Source organism: Engystomops pustulosus, chromosome 7 (assembly GCF_040894005.1).
Source record: "Engystomops pustulosus chromosome 7, aEngPut4.maternal, whole genome shotgun sequence".
In the NCBI taxonomy this organism is placed as follows: Eukaryota; Metazoa; Chordata; class Amphibia; order Anura; family Leptodactylidae; genus Engystomops; species Engystomops pustulosus.
In genome coordinates this window covers 69,587,503-69,599,634 of record NC_092417.1, presented here as the reverse complement: position 1 = coordinate 69,599,634, position 12,132 = coordinate 69,587,503, and positions in this window count along the sequence as shown.

Genomic DNA, 12,132 nt, shown 5'->3' with positions numbered 1-12,132 from the left:
AGGGTACTATGCACCACAATCCCAGCACACACACTTCTTAAATACACATGAAAGCCGTTTTAGCCCCGAAAAAAGGTGCACAGTCCGGCTAAAGTGCGGAGTGCGACCCTTAGTAAATGGGCCCCACACGGTCTAGATGAGCATAAAGAACTGGAACTGATGTAGAAACAGAATCTAATTGCACAGGGGCCTGCCATGGCCCATACACTTATGCATTTCTATGGAAACACATGTGATCGGTAACCAGCACCGTGTCTTTTATTTTCTAAATGCAAGACACCAGATGCTGGTTACTGATCACAAGCAATTCCAGAGTCAAAGTGCCACGTCTGACCGCACCCTAGAGGTTTATATGAATTAAAGCTAAAAAATCACCATCATCCACCCTGTGGTTGTGCCCTGTGGTAACCTGTAACATATTATAGTTTCATAGTTTCATAGTTTATATGGTTGAAAAAAGACACTTGTCCATCAAGTTCAACCAAGGAAGGGAAGGGATTACTTTGTATAATCTTTGTCTAGTCTCTTCCAATGTATATTTCGATATTGCAGAATTCTATGTTTTATTGATAAGAACCCTGATAAGCAGCAGCTGCTCTTCTGATCCTGAAGCTGCTGAGTACAACCTAATCCCCAACACAGCTGAATGTCCTTATATTCATAGAATGGGTAACAGTCATGAACAGGGCAGAGTTCACGGGGAGGACTTGGACTCTGAAAAAGGTTTGTAACTGGCCTCTTGTATGCTTTTCTTCTCCTATTCTCCGTATTTTTTTCAATGGTCCGTCCTGATGTTAAAGAAAGCCTACCATCAAAATCAAACATAATAAACCATGGAAACTTACTTATAGACCCAGGGAATTTTGACTGTGGCAATCTTATGTTTGTTATCGATGGTCTCTTTCCTTCAAAAATCAACTTTTAAAATTGTACTAATGAGCCAGAAGGGTTCTGGCGATTCACAGGCTGTTATAATGAGCCGAACATGTATTACCAAACCCCCTTCCTCATTCTGCCTCTGTAATCTAGCAGCAGCAGTAAGTGCAGAGGGAGGGGAGATCTGCTCTGTTAAATGTACAACCAGTGAAGCTACAGTACTGAGGGAAACACCCCAGAGCCCTTCAGACTCATTAGCATATTTTTTTTAATTTGAGGAGGGTGCATGGGTAACAAATATAAGATTACTACAGTCTGGAGCATGGATCTATGAGTATTTGGGCCTGCCAAGAGCCCTAATTGAACTTCTTTAGACAATTTCTTACTCATTACCCCAGGATACTGATAAGCCGACTTAAAATTTCTGGTAGTAAACAGAACCTCATGCCCCAGGGCCAGAATCCTGACCCCCCCCCCCCTTAATCCCCCCCCCCCCCCCACTCAACCGCGCAGCTTTCTACCTATCCGGATACCTACTTAGATAAGGCTCCATCTCTGCAAGCCTCACCGGAGTCACCCCCTTGTCCAGCACCGCCCCCACTATGCCCTTTGTTTCTCTTGAAACATTTTGCCGTCCCATGCGATGACCGAAACTTGCAACTTGCTCCGTACTTACACAGGCCATCATTAAATTGCCAGCAGTCCCCTCCCCTGTTAGTACCTGTCCCGTCCCTGACTTATGCTACTGCTGGTTCTTGCCTCCTCTCTGTCCCCCCCAAAAGGACTGCCCGAATCACACTTGTGCCATCACCTGCAGCCATAGACCTATGTCCTTTTGATCCCATCGTATACTAGGCCTCACTGCCTTCCTCTGCCTAAACTCCTCATCATACCAAAGCCATGTCTGTCCCCAATAAGTCCGATAGGCCTCCCCAATAGCATTCTGATAGCGAAACAACCCCAAACAATTCTCAGGAGCTTTTTCACCCACTACACTTGCCAGTATGGAAACGCTTGGAACCAGTTCTGAAACGTCTGCGGGATCAATAGCCAACGTTACTTCTCCGCATCCTCTTTTTTTGTACTTCTTGTCTTTATCCAAATTGAACTTCACCGGAGGCAAAAGAAAGAATATCTCAATATATTCGTCTCCAGATGTTCTCCTTTACCTCTTTTTTTAAATGGGCCCCAGCTGCCCCTCAAAGCAAACGTATACCTTACCCTTGGCCCTCTCATCCAGCCGCACCCTCTCATCCTTTCTCCTTTTCGGTCTGCACTGACACAGTCACATCCAACTCCCGACGCCTAATCGCCCCTGAAGCCTGCCCTGACCAAGGTAACAACTCCACTACTCCCACTCCTACCACCGTACCCTCACACCTCACCAGCAAATCACGCACACTCTCCACCAACGCATTTCTTCCACTGCCCCCATCCTACAGATTGCACAGACACAGAATGAGACTCACCATGCTGCGTGGGTGCTATGTGCCCACCAGAGCCATGTTGCTATCCACTCGCTGCAGGCTCCGCTCACTACCATAAGTGGACGTATGACTGCTGGCCCCCCAGATTGCGTATGGACAGTCTGCTAGGACCACACCATCCGCACCACACACCCAGGAACCTGGATTCTTCTCTGAGCGGGAGCGACAGGTCACAGTTCTTGACCCCGCGCTCTGTGCCGGAGGGTCTCTGGAGGGGCTCCTAACTGAGCGGCGGGTGCAGGGAGTGGGCTCCCGACCTCCGGGAACGCCTCACCCTTCTTCATGGCTGGCAGCTTCCAGGGTTCCGAAATCGTCCCTCACTCGGGAAGCAGCCCCTGCTTCCCCTGCACTGCTGGTAGGTTCCAGGGCCGCCATTACTTGCTGGTGCTTCTCCGACCCACTAACGCCCGCAACTGGGTAAACACCGCTGCCACATCCGCCATGCTGCTTACACCTAGTTGTCCCCTCCCCTTGACAACTCACACTTTGCATATCCCCTCCCACTAGCTACGTCTGCCTCCCCTAACATTGTGGGTCCGTCTAGGTTCTTTCCTGGCCGAAGCCCGCTGAGACCAACGACACCCTGGAGGAACCTGCAGTTCCAGTTGCTACAACTGGGTGTCCCCAGCCGACTGTTGTGTTTGCCACACCCCCCGCGGGTGCGGTTTCACCAAGGGACCCTGCTGATTCTACATAAACGGAATAAGTCTCATTTAATATCATGAATTATATCATGCATACTATGCCTTTGTCTTTCAGGAAAAGGATATTTTGTTTCTATTACTCCCAAAAGCTCTGAAAAACACCTGTATCACTCACTTCCCCAAAATAATACTTTGTGTATGTGCCCTGCCACTTTCACATTCAACATTTGTTCAGTATTTTGTATCAGTATTTACAAACCAAAACAAGGAGTCGGTTTAAAACATGGAAAAAGGAAATCTTTTCAGTATAAACTTAGGGTGCTGTCACAATTTGTGTTCTTTTAAATACATTGAAAACACATGTGTTTTTGTTTACCATGCGTTTGGCTGGTTTGAATCAGTTTTTCTTCATTTCTGGAAGTGTAAGCAGCTGTATCATAGTAGTTATATTGTTGTACAAAGAGGGCAGTATTATAGTAGTTATATTCTTGTACATAGGGGCAGTATTATAGCAGTTATATTCTTGTACATATGGGGCAGTATTATAGTAGTTATATTCTTATACATGGGGGGTGGTATTATAGTAATTACATTCCTGTAAATAGGGGGCAGTATTATAGTAGTTATGCACAAAAAAGAAAAGAAGAGAAAAACAGCTCACCCAGATTGAATCTTTGTATGGCCTGGAAACGGCATGTTGCACGGAGTCCTGGGTCCCATCCGGTATTGGGGCCGCCGAGGAGGCAAATGTTCAAAGGCAAAAACACAGGTGCGGACTCCAGCAATCGAAATACAAGAGAGTAAGTTTTTTTTGGAGTAAAAAGTTTCAAAAAATATTTATTTAAATCTCGTTAAAAACTTGCGTAGGCAAGAAAAACAGGCATGGGTACACACCAAGACATGACAAGACACGGAGCTTGCGGTAACGCGTTTCGGACTTTAGACTGTGTAGTCCTTACTCATACCTAACTCAAGTAGCCTGTGGCAGGGTTTAAATAATACCAAGTGGTGATCCTGGACAGGTATCAGGTGAGGTCATGAGGACACACCCCTTCCACAATCGTGGATATAGTATGATGTAGCGTAGAAAAGACAGGGGGGGGAGGGGGGGAGAGGAAGAAAAGAAGACCCATGTGTAAAGTAATAACTGTGAATGCAGAGTGAGATTAATAGAAATACATGAGATCCTGTTTAGAGTTTAACCCTTTGGGGAAACGGGTCTCGAGGCTCAAGATCCAAAACGCTTCTCGAGAATACAATAATTTTTTCCAATCCCCTCCTCTAGTAGGTTTGTGGACCTGTTCTATAGCTGTAACACGCATTCCACTCATGGATCCCGAGTGAACTTCTTTATAATGTTTGGATAAACCAGAGAGGTTGCGTGTACTCGCTATAGTATGTGGATTATAGTAGTTATATTCTTGCACAAAGGAGCAGTATTATAACAGTTAAATTCCTGTACATAGGGGGCAGTATTATAGTAATTACATTCTTGTACATATGGGGCAGTATTATAGTAGTTATATTCTTGTACATAGAGGGCAGTATTATAGTAGTTATATTCTTGTACATATGGGGCAGTATTATACTTATTGTACAAATACAGTATTACGCAGTAGTGGTTTCTGGGGTAAATTTGCTCTGTACTGTGATGTTTGGCGCATCTAGGATTTTGGTTAATAGTGCGGCCCCCTGAAGTGTAGCAGTATGACAATGCGGCTGAAGAAGGTTGTGCACCCCTGATCTATAGCAATTGATCAGTGAAAAACTGTACTCACCCTTTGACTTAAAGTGAAAGTCTCTGCATTTTTTGGCATTTTCTCTGCACATGATCATGCTTAATCCATGTATCACAGATCTCATAGATCGACCGCAAATCCAGGATGGGACTCCAAGAATCATAGTTAGGCTATATTTTAAATCACGTTGTAGCCCTCCATTGTAAGGATAAATTCGGCAGATTCCTGATGTATCCTTGGAGGGCAAGAACATAACCCATTTTTATGCTCATACAGTGCTCCAGAACAAGAGGAGGAATGCTGGCGATGTTCATGGCGCTTCCCTAGTGATGTTATTGTCCTTACATAGACAGTAACATGGCCAGGGATATATAAAATACTGCATACCTCCCAACCGTCCAGGATTCGGCGGGAAAGTCCCGGTTTTTGGGCTTTGTCCCGCTGTCATGGGCGGCTGCGAGAATGTCCCAGGCTCCCCCTGCCTCCCCAGTTTGTCCCGAGGAAGGATCAACCCCTGCTAAGAATAAGAAAAAGTTTTGTAGCTCACCAACTTGTCCCATTCGCATGTGCAGGAGATCCACACTGACGTAGTGTATAATCCAGAACCTCGAAGAAAGAAAAGGAGCTCCGCACCAGTGACAGAGTAAAAATATTTCTTGTCCGTCCGGACTTTATTTTGAAAAAAATTTTAAAATATACATGGCATGTCCCCTTATAGAGGAGTATAACCTACGTGTTTCAAGTGCACATGGCACTCTTAATCATGGTTAACTTGTTTGTGAAAGACGCCGGGATATGTACCTGCCTCCCGGAACACCTTGGTCACATGACCCAGGGAGATCCTGAAGACATGAAGCGGACCCAGGAAAAATTTAAAAGCAAAGTAAGTACATAAAAGCCTAAATTGTGTACCCATGATGGGGACCCATACAATATTAAGTTATCAGCATTAACAATAGTAACAGTTATTAATCGTTCCTCAAGAAATCAATTGAAAGCATAACATCCTACTAATGAACTGGTTGCAGTGATTCTTTATGTTCCAACCAAAAGATGGACTGAACTACAGGGAGGGATACGTATATATAATTTAAAACAGTATATATATCAATGATTAAGTTATATATCTAAACCTATTAGTGTTGTTCCTACGAATAATTCAAACATATACAGACTTAATAGTGAAACATAATTTCATGTTTGAAGTTCATTCCTGTTGGAAATCTGCTGTTTAGGCAGAAAACCCAATAGGCTTCACGATCCCGTAGGATTTTGTTGCGGTCACCTCCCCTTTTGCCCGGGCGGACCTGTTCTATTGCACAGGCTGACAATGAAGCCACCTTGCCCTGATGATGTTCAATAAAATGTCTGGCCGCACCGGATAAATTTCTAACATGGATTTGTTCTCTAGACAGATTCTTATTAGCATTAGTGATGTCCCTGATATGTTCCAACAATCTACGAACAATCTACCAACAATCTATGAATTTACGTACAGTGCTGCCAATGTATATTTTTTCACAGCTAGTGCATTTAATTTGGTAAATCACATAATCACTGTTGCAATTTAAAAAGCTCTTGATGTTGTGTACCTCTGTATTCGTACTGTTGGAGAATGTTTTCGTTGGTGTCACAAAACTACATGATTTACATGGATATGAACCGCATTTGAAAAACCCCATGTGATGTAACCAGGTACGGTTACTGTTAATTTTGGTGGTAAACATGCTTGGTGACACAAGGTTACCAATTGTTGTGTTTCTGCGTGCCACAATTTTACAACCTCCACTTAATATCTTAGATAAAGTCTCATCTTCATATAAGATGGGTATGTGTTTGTAGATGAGATCTTTTCATAGAACTGGTCGGAGAACTGTAGCATCAAAAATGGAGCTGCGTTGTCATTTTTGGTATGTATTTTGTTTCTATCTAACATGTTTCGGCGTTCCTTTTTGTCAACTACTTTATCAGCTCGTTTTAGCATCCAATGTGGGTATTTTCTTTTTTTGAGACGATTGTATATTTGTGTAGTTTCTTGTTTGTAATCTGCATAGAGGGTACAATTTCTTTTAGCTCGTGTAAGTTCTCCCACAGGGATCGCTTTAGCTACATGTTTAGGATGTGAACTATTTGCATGCAAAATAGTATTGCCTGCAGTTTTTTTGCGGTGTGTGGTTGTCACAATCCTTGCTGCATCAGCAATATTTAATTCCAAATCCAAAAACACTATGTGCTGTGGGTCGGTACAAATAGTAAACTGTAAATTAAGAGGGTTCTCATTGATATATTTTTCAAACATTGGTACGGCAGACACATCGCCCCTCTAAATAATCAGTATATCGTCAATGTATCTGCCGTACCAATGTATCAACGAAAAAAATTGATTGTTCTCAGAATAAACAAAATGTTCCTCCCAGTATGCCATAACGATATTGGCCAATGAGGGCGAGAACTTTGCCCCCATTGACACTCCCCGTGTTTGGAGATAAAAAATGTTATTTTAAATTTTTCCTGGGTCCGCTTCATGTCTTCAGGATATCCCTGGGTCATGTGACCAAGGTGTTCCGGGAGGCAGGTACATATCCCGGCGTCTTTCACAAACAAGTTAACCATGATTAAGAGTGCCACGTGCACTTGAAACGCGTAGGTTATACTCCTCTATACGGTCTAGGGGACATGCCAAGTATATTTTAAATTTTTTTTCAAAATAAAGTCCGGACGGACAAGAAACAATTTTTACCCTGTCACTGGTGTGGAGCTCCGTTTCTTTCTTCGAGGTTCTGGATTATACACTACGTCAGTGTGGATCTCCTGCACATGTGAATGGGAGAAGTTGGTGAGCTACAAAACTTTTTCTTATTCTTATATTGGACGTTTCTTTGTTTAAGCTCCCTTCTTTCAGAATAATTCTGATTGGCATAGTCCCCTGTGATGACCTAGGCACACGTCTTATCACTACAAAATATTGTGAAGACATGGCCATGGGTACCACCAGTGTGAATGACGACCGACTGGTCAAAGCCGCACAAGTATTTAACAACGATGATTTGTTACAAACTTCCGAAAGATTAGATGTAAAACAGATGATTAAGAATCTGGAAGACTTGGTAACTCAAGAATGTATTATATGGTGGGACCGGACAACTTTGGATAATTATGTCAGTAAAGACATGATTCCTAGAGGACTTTGTTTAAAAAAAATACCGACATATGTGTACTCGGAGGACTTTGTTACTACATGGAATAATATTTTATCAGCATGTTCCTGTGAATTGATGAAACTAATCATCCTACATGAGGACAAAAAGCTACAAGAACTATCCAATAATATTGTAAGTACAAAACAAAATCTGAAATCAGAGATGGATGAGACCAATTTTCAAGAAATGGAAAACAAACTTAAGATCCTAACAGACAACCTGGAAAAAACTATCATGGAAACTAAGAAAGAGAAGTTTAAAAGAGACTCGTTCGATTACACTTATAATCAGGTGTATGAATGGGGGAGGAGAGATCAACCGTGGGATACTCCCCGTTCCATCTTAAAAAAGCATTCAAGCAGGTCTCTTAAACAACCAAAGGTTAACTGTAATTCATCAGAGGCATCTAATGTGGCTACAGAAGCTTCAGAAGCAGAACCGCAACAACACAAAAATACTGAGAGACAAACAGCTTCATATTACAGAAAAGAAAAAAAGGTGAATAATAAAAAGACGCCAAAAAACGCATCAGACGAGGAGGATGCAACCGTAAAAAAGAAAGATTCGCCTCTACACAGGAAACTGAGAAATCAACCTTCGAAATAGCTCCAAATCTTGATAATATTGAGGTGTCCACAGAAAATCATGATTCAATCAAAAACAATGTGTTTGACGTCTTGAACCTCTCAGATACTCCATTGACTGTTGAACAAATTGAAGTTCTGTCTCTTGGACTCAATTTTTCTATATCCAATTTTGACCTTTTTTCTACTCTTAAGGACATTAACAATTTTGTGCGTAGATTAACAGTACGAAAACATTTTTTTGCCCAAGATGGATCATGTCCTCTAGATAATGATGTATCATTTAATAACAAATATTGTGATTTGAATTTTTCGGATCAAAATTTAATTTTTATGTTGTCGAGATTAGATGAGCATGCTGAGGATAGGGCCAATATTAATGAAAGGAACTGTAACTTCAAGGTGCCAAACCCTGACTTCTACCCTGTACACACCAGGGTTGAAGCCATGGATAAGTTTCAGGAAACTATAGAGAGGGAGTTACTTAAATTATACAATAATAAATCACCTGGTAGATCAAATTTGAGTAACAAATATAGAAAAGCATTGAAAGAATTACAACACGATGACCAGAGGGTTATCAAAATGGCAGACAAGGGGGGCACAGTGGTGGTCTTGAGTAAAGATATGTATAAAACACAAATAGATTTACTATTACAAGATACTACTACTTATAGACCACTGCCGTCTTACCCCACCAAGTCCTTTACAAAAATATTGTTTCAACATATTGATGAGGGATTAGCTTTAGGCGTTTTGTCTGAGAAACAGGGAGAATATATCAAAATCAAACATCCTGTCACTCCCATATTACACGCGCTCCCGAAAATACACAAAGACACCATTCCGCCCCCAATGAGACCAATAATTGCTGGTATTGGATCTCTCAATGAACAATTGTGCCAGTGGCTTGATATCCATTATGTCTTACGTGGTGTACAGGACATAGAATGGACGCCTGACTCATATTGGGTTACTTGCGACGTTGTGTCCTTGTACACCTCTATACCCCATCATGTCGCCATAGATGCCCTCTCATGCCATTTGGATAAATACAGTGACTATGGGGATAACTGTAAATTGTTTATTAGGGAAACTACATGGTACCTCATAACACATAATTTTTTTGCATTCAATGACATTTTTTATCTCCAAACACGGGGAGTGTCAATTGGGGCAAAGTTCTCGCCCGCATTGGCCAATATCGTTATGGCATACTGGGAGGAACATTTTGTTTATTCTGAGAACAATCCATTTTTTTCGTTGATACATTGGTACGGCAGATACATCGACGATATACTGATTATTTAGAGGGGCGATGTGTCTGCTGTACCAATGTTTGAAAAATATATCAATGAGAACCCTCCTAATTTACAGTTTACTATTTGTACCGACCCACAGCACATAGTGTTTTTGGATTTGGAATTAAATATTGCTGATGCAGCAAGGATTGTGACAACCACACACCGCAAAAAAACTGCAGGCAATACTATTTTGCATGCAAATAGTTCACATCCTAAACATGTAGCTAAAGCGATCCCTGTGGGAGAACTTACACGAGCTAAAAGAAATTGTACCCTCTATGCAGATTACAAACAAGAAACTACACAAATATACAATCGTCTCAAAAAAAGAAAATACCCACATTGGATGCTAAAACGAGCTGAAAAAGTAGTTGACAAAAAGGAACGCCGAAACATGTTAGATAGAAACAAAATACATACCAAAAATGACAACGCAGCTCCATTTTTGATGCTACAGTTCTCCGACCAGTTCTATGAAATAAAAGATCTCATCTACAAACACATACCCATCTTATATGAAGATGAGACTTTATCTAAGATATTAAGTGGAGGTTGTAAAATTGTGGCACGCAGAAACACAACAATTGGTAACCTTGTGTCACCTAGCATGTTTACCACCAAAATTAACAGTAACCGTACCTGGTTACATCACATGGGGTTTTTCAAATGCGGTTCATATCCATGTAAATCATGTAGTTTTGTGACACCAACGAAAACATTCTCCAACAGTACGAATACAGAGGTACACAACATCAAGAGCTTTTTAAATTGCAACAGTGATTATGTGATTTACCAAATTAAATGCACTAGCTGTGAAAAAATATACATTGGCAGCACTGTATGTAAATTCAATCAAAGATTGTTGGAACATATCAGGGACATCACTAATGCTAATAAGAATCTGTCTAGAGAACAAATCCATGTTAGAAATTTATCCGGTGCGGCCAGACATTTTATTGAACATAATCAGCGCAAGGTGGCTTCATTGTCAGCCTGTGCAATAGAACAGGTCCGCCCGGGCAAAAGGGGAGGTGACCGCAACAAAATCCTACGGGATCGTGAAGCCTATTGGGTTTTCTGCCTAAACAGCAGATTTCCAACAGGAATGAACTTCAAACATGAAATTATGTTTCACTATTAAGTCTGTATATGTTTGAATTATTCGTAGGAACAACACTAATAGGTTTAGATATATAACTTAATCATTGATATATATACTGTTTTAAATTATATATACGTATCCCTCCCTGTAGTTCAGTCCATCTTTTGGTTGGAACATAAAGAATCACTGCAACCAGTTCATTAGTAGGATGTTATGCTTTCAATTGATTTCTTGAGGAACGATTAATAACTGTTACTATTGTTAATGCTGATAACTTAATATTGTATGGGTCCCCATCATGGGTACACAATTTAGGCTTTTATGTACTTACTTTGCTTTTAAATTTTTCCTGGGTCCGCTTCATGTCTTCAGGATCTCCCTGGGTCATGTGACCAAGGTGTTCCGGGAGGCAGGTACATATCCCGGCGTCTTTCACAAACAAGTTAACCATGATTAAGAGTGCCACGTGCACTTGAAAAGGGGACATGCCATGTATATTTTAAAATTTTTTTCAAAATACAATCAGCCCCTGCTACCTCCTCACATAATGTCTGCACAAGTCATTTGAGGAGGTAGATCTGCCTCCGGCTGGCCCTGCCCCCTTCATGAGTCAGTCAGGGGCCCGGGAGAAGAGAGTGACTTCGGGGGAATGATGGAAGGTAAGAAACAGTTTTTTTTGTGTTTAATGGCAGGGGGCCACAGGAAGAGGAGGCCAGGAGGAGGATAGTGGACAGGAGAGGCTGGAGGCTACAGGAGGAGAGGGCTGGGAGACAGGAGGAGGATAGAGGACAGGAAGAGCTGAAGGACAGGAGGAGGCTGGAGGATGCTGGAGAACAGGAGAAGGCTGGGGGACAGACGGAGGAGGCTAGGGGATAGGTGGAGGGTGGAGGATGGATGAGGCTGGCGAACAGGAGGAGGCTTTAGGATAGGAGGTGGCTGATGGACAGGAAAAGGCTGGGGAACTGGAGGATGGTGGAGGATGGAGGAGGCTGGAGGACAGAAGGAGAAGGCTGGGGGGCAGAAGGGGATGAGGCTGGGGGATAAGAGGAGGCTGGGAGACATAAGGAGGTGGGGGAACAGGAGGAGGATGCTGGAGGAGACTGGGGGACAGGAGGAGGATGCTGGGGGACAGGAGGGGATGGAGAACAGGAGGGGGATGGAGGATAGGAGGAGGCTGAGGGACAGGAGGAGGCTTG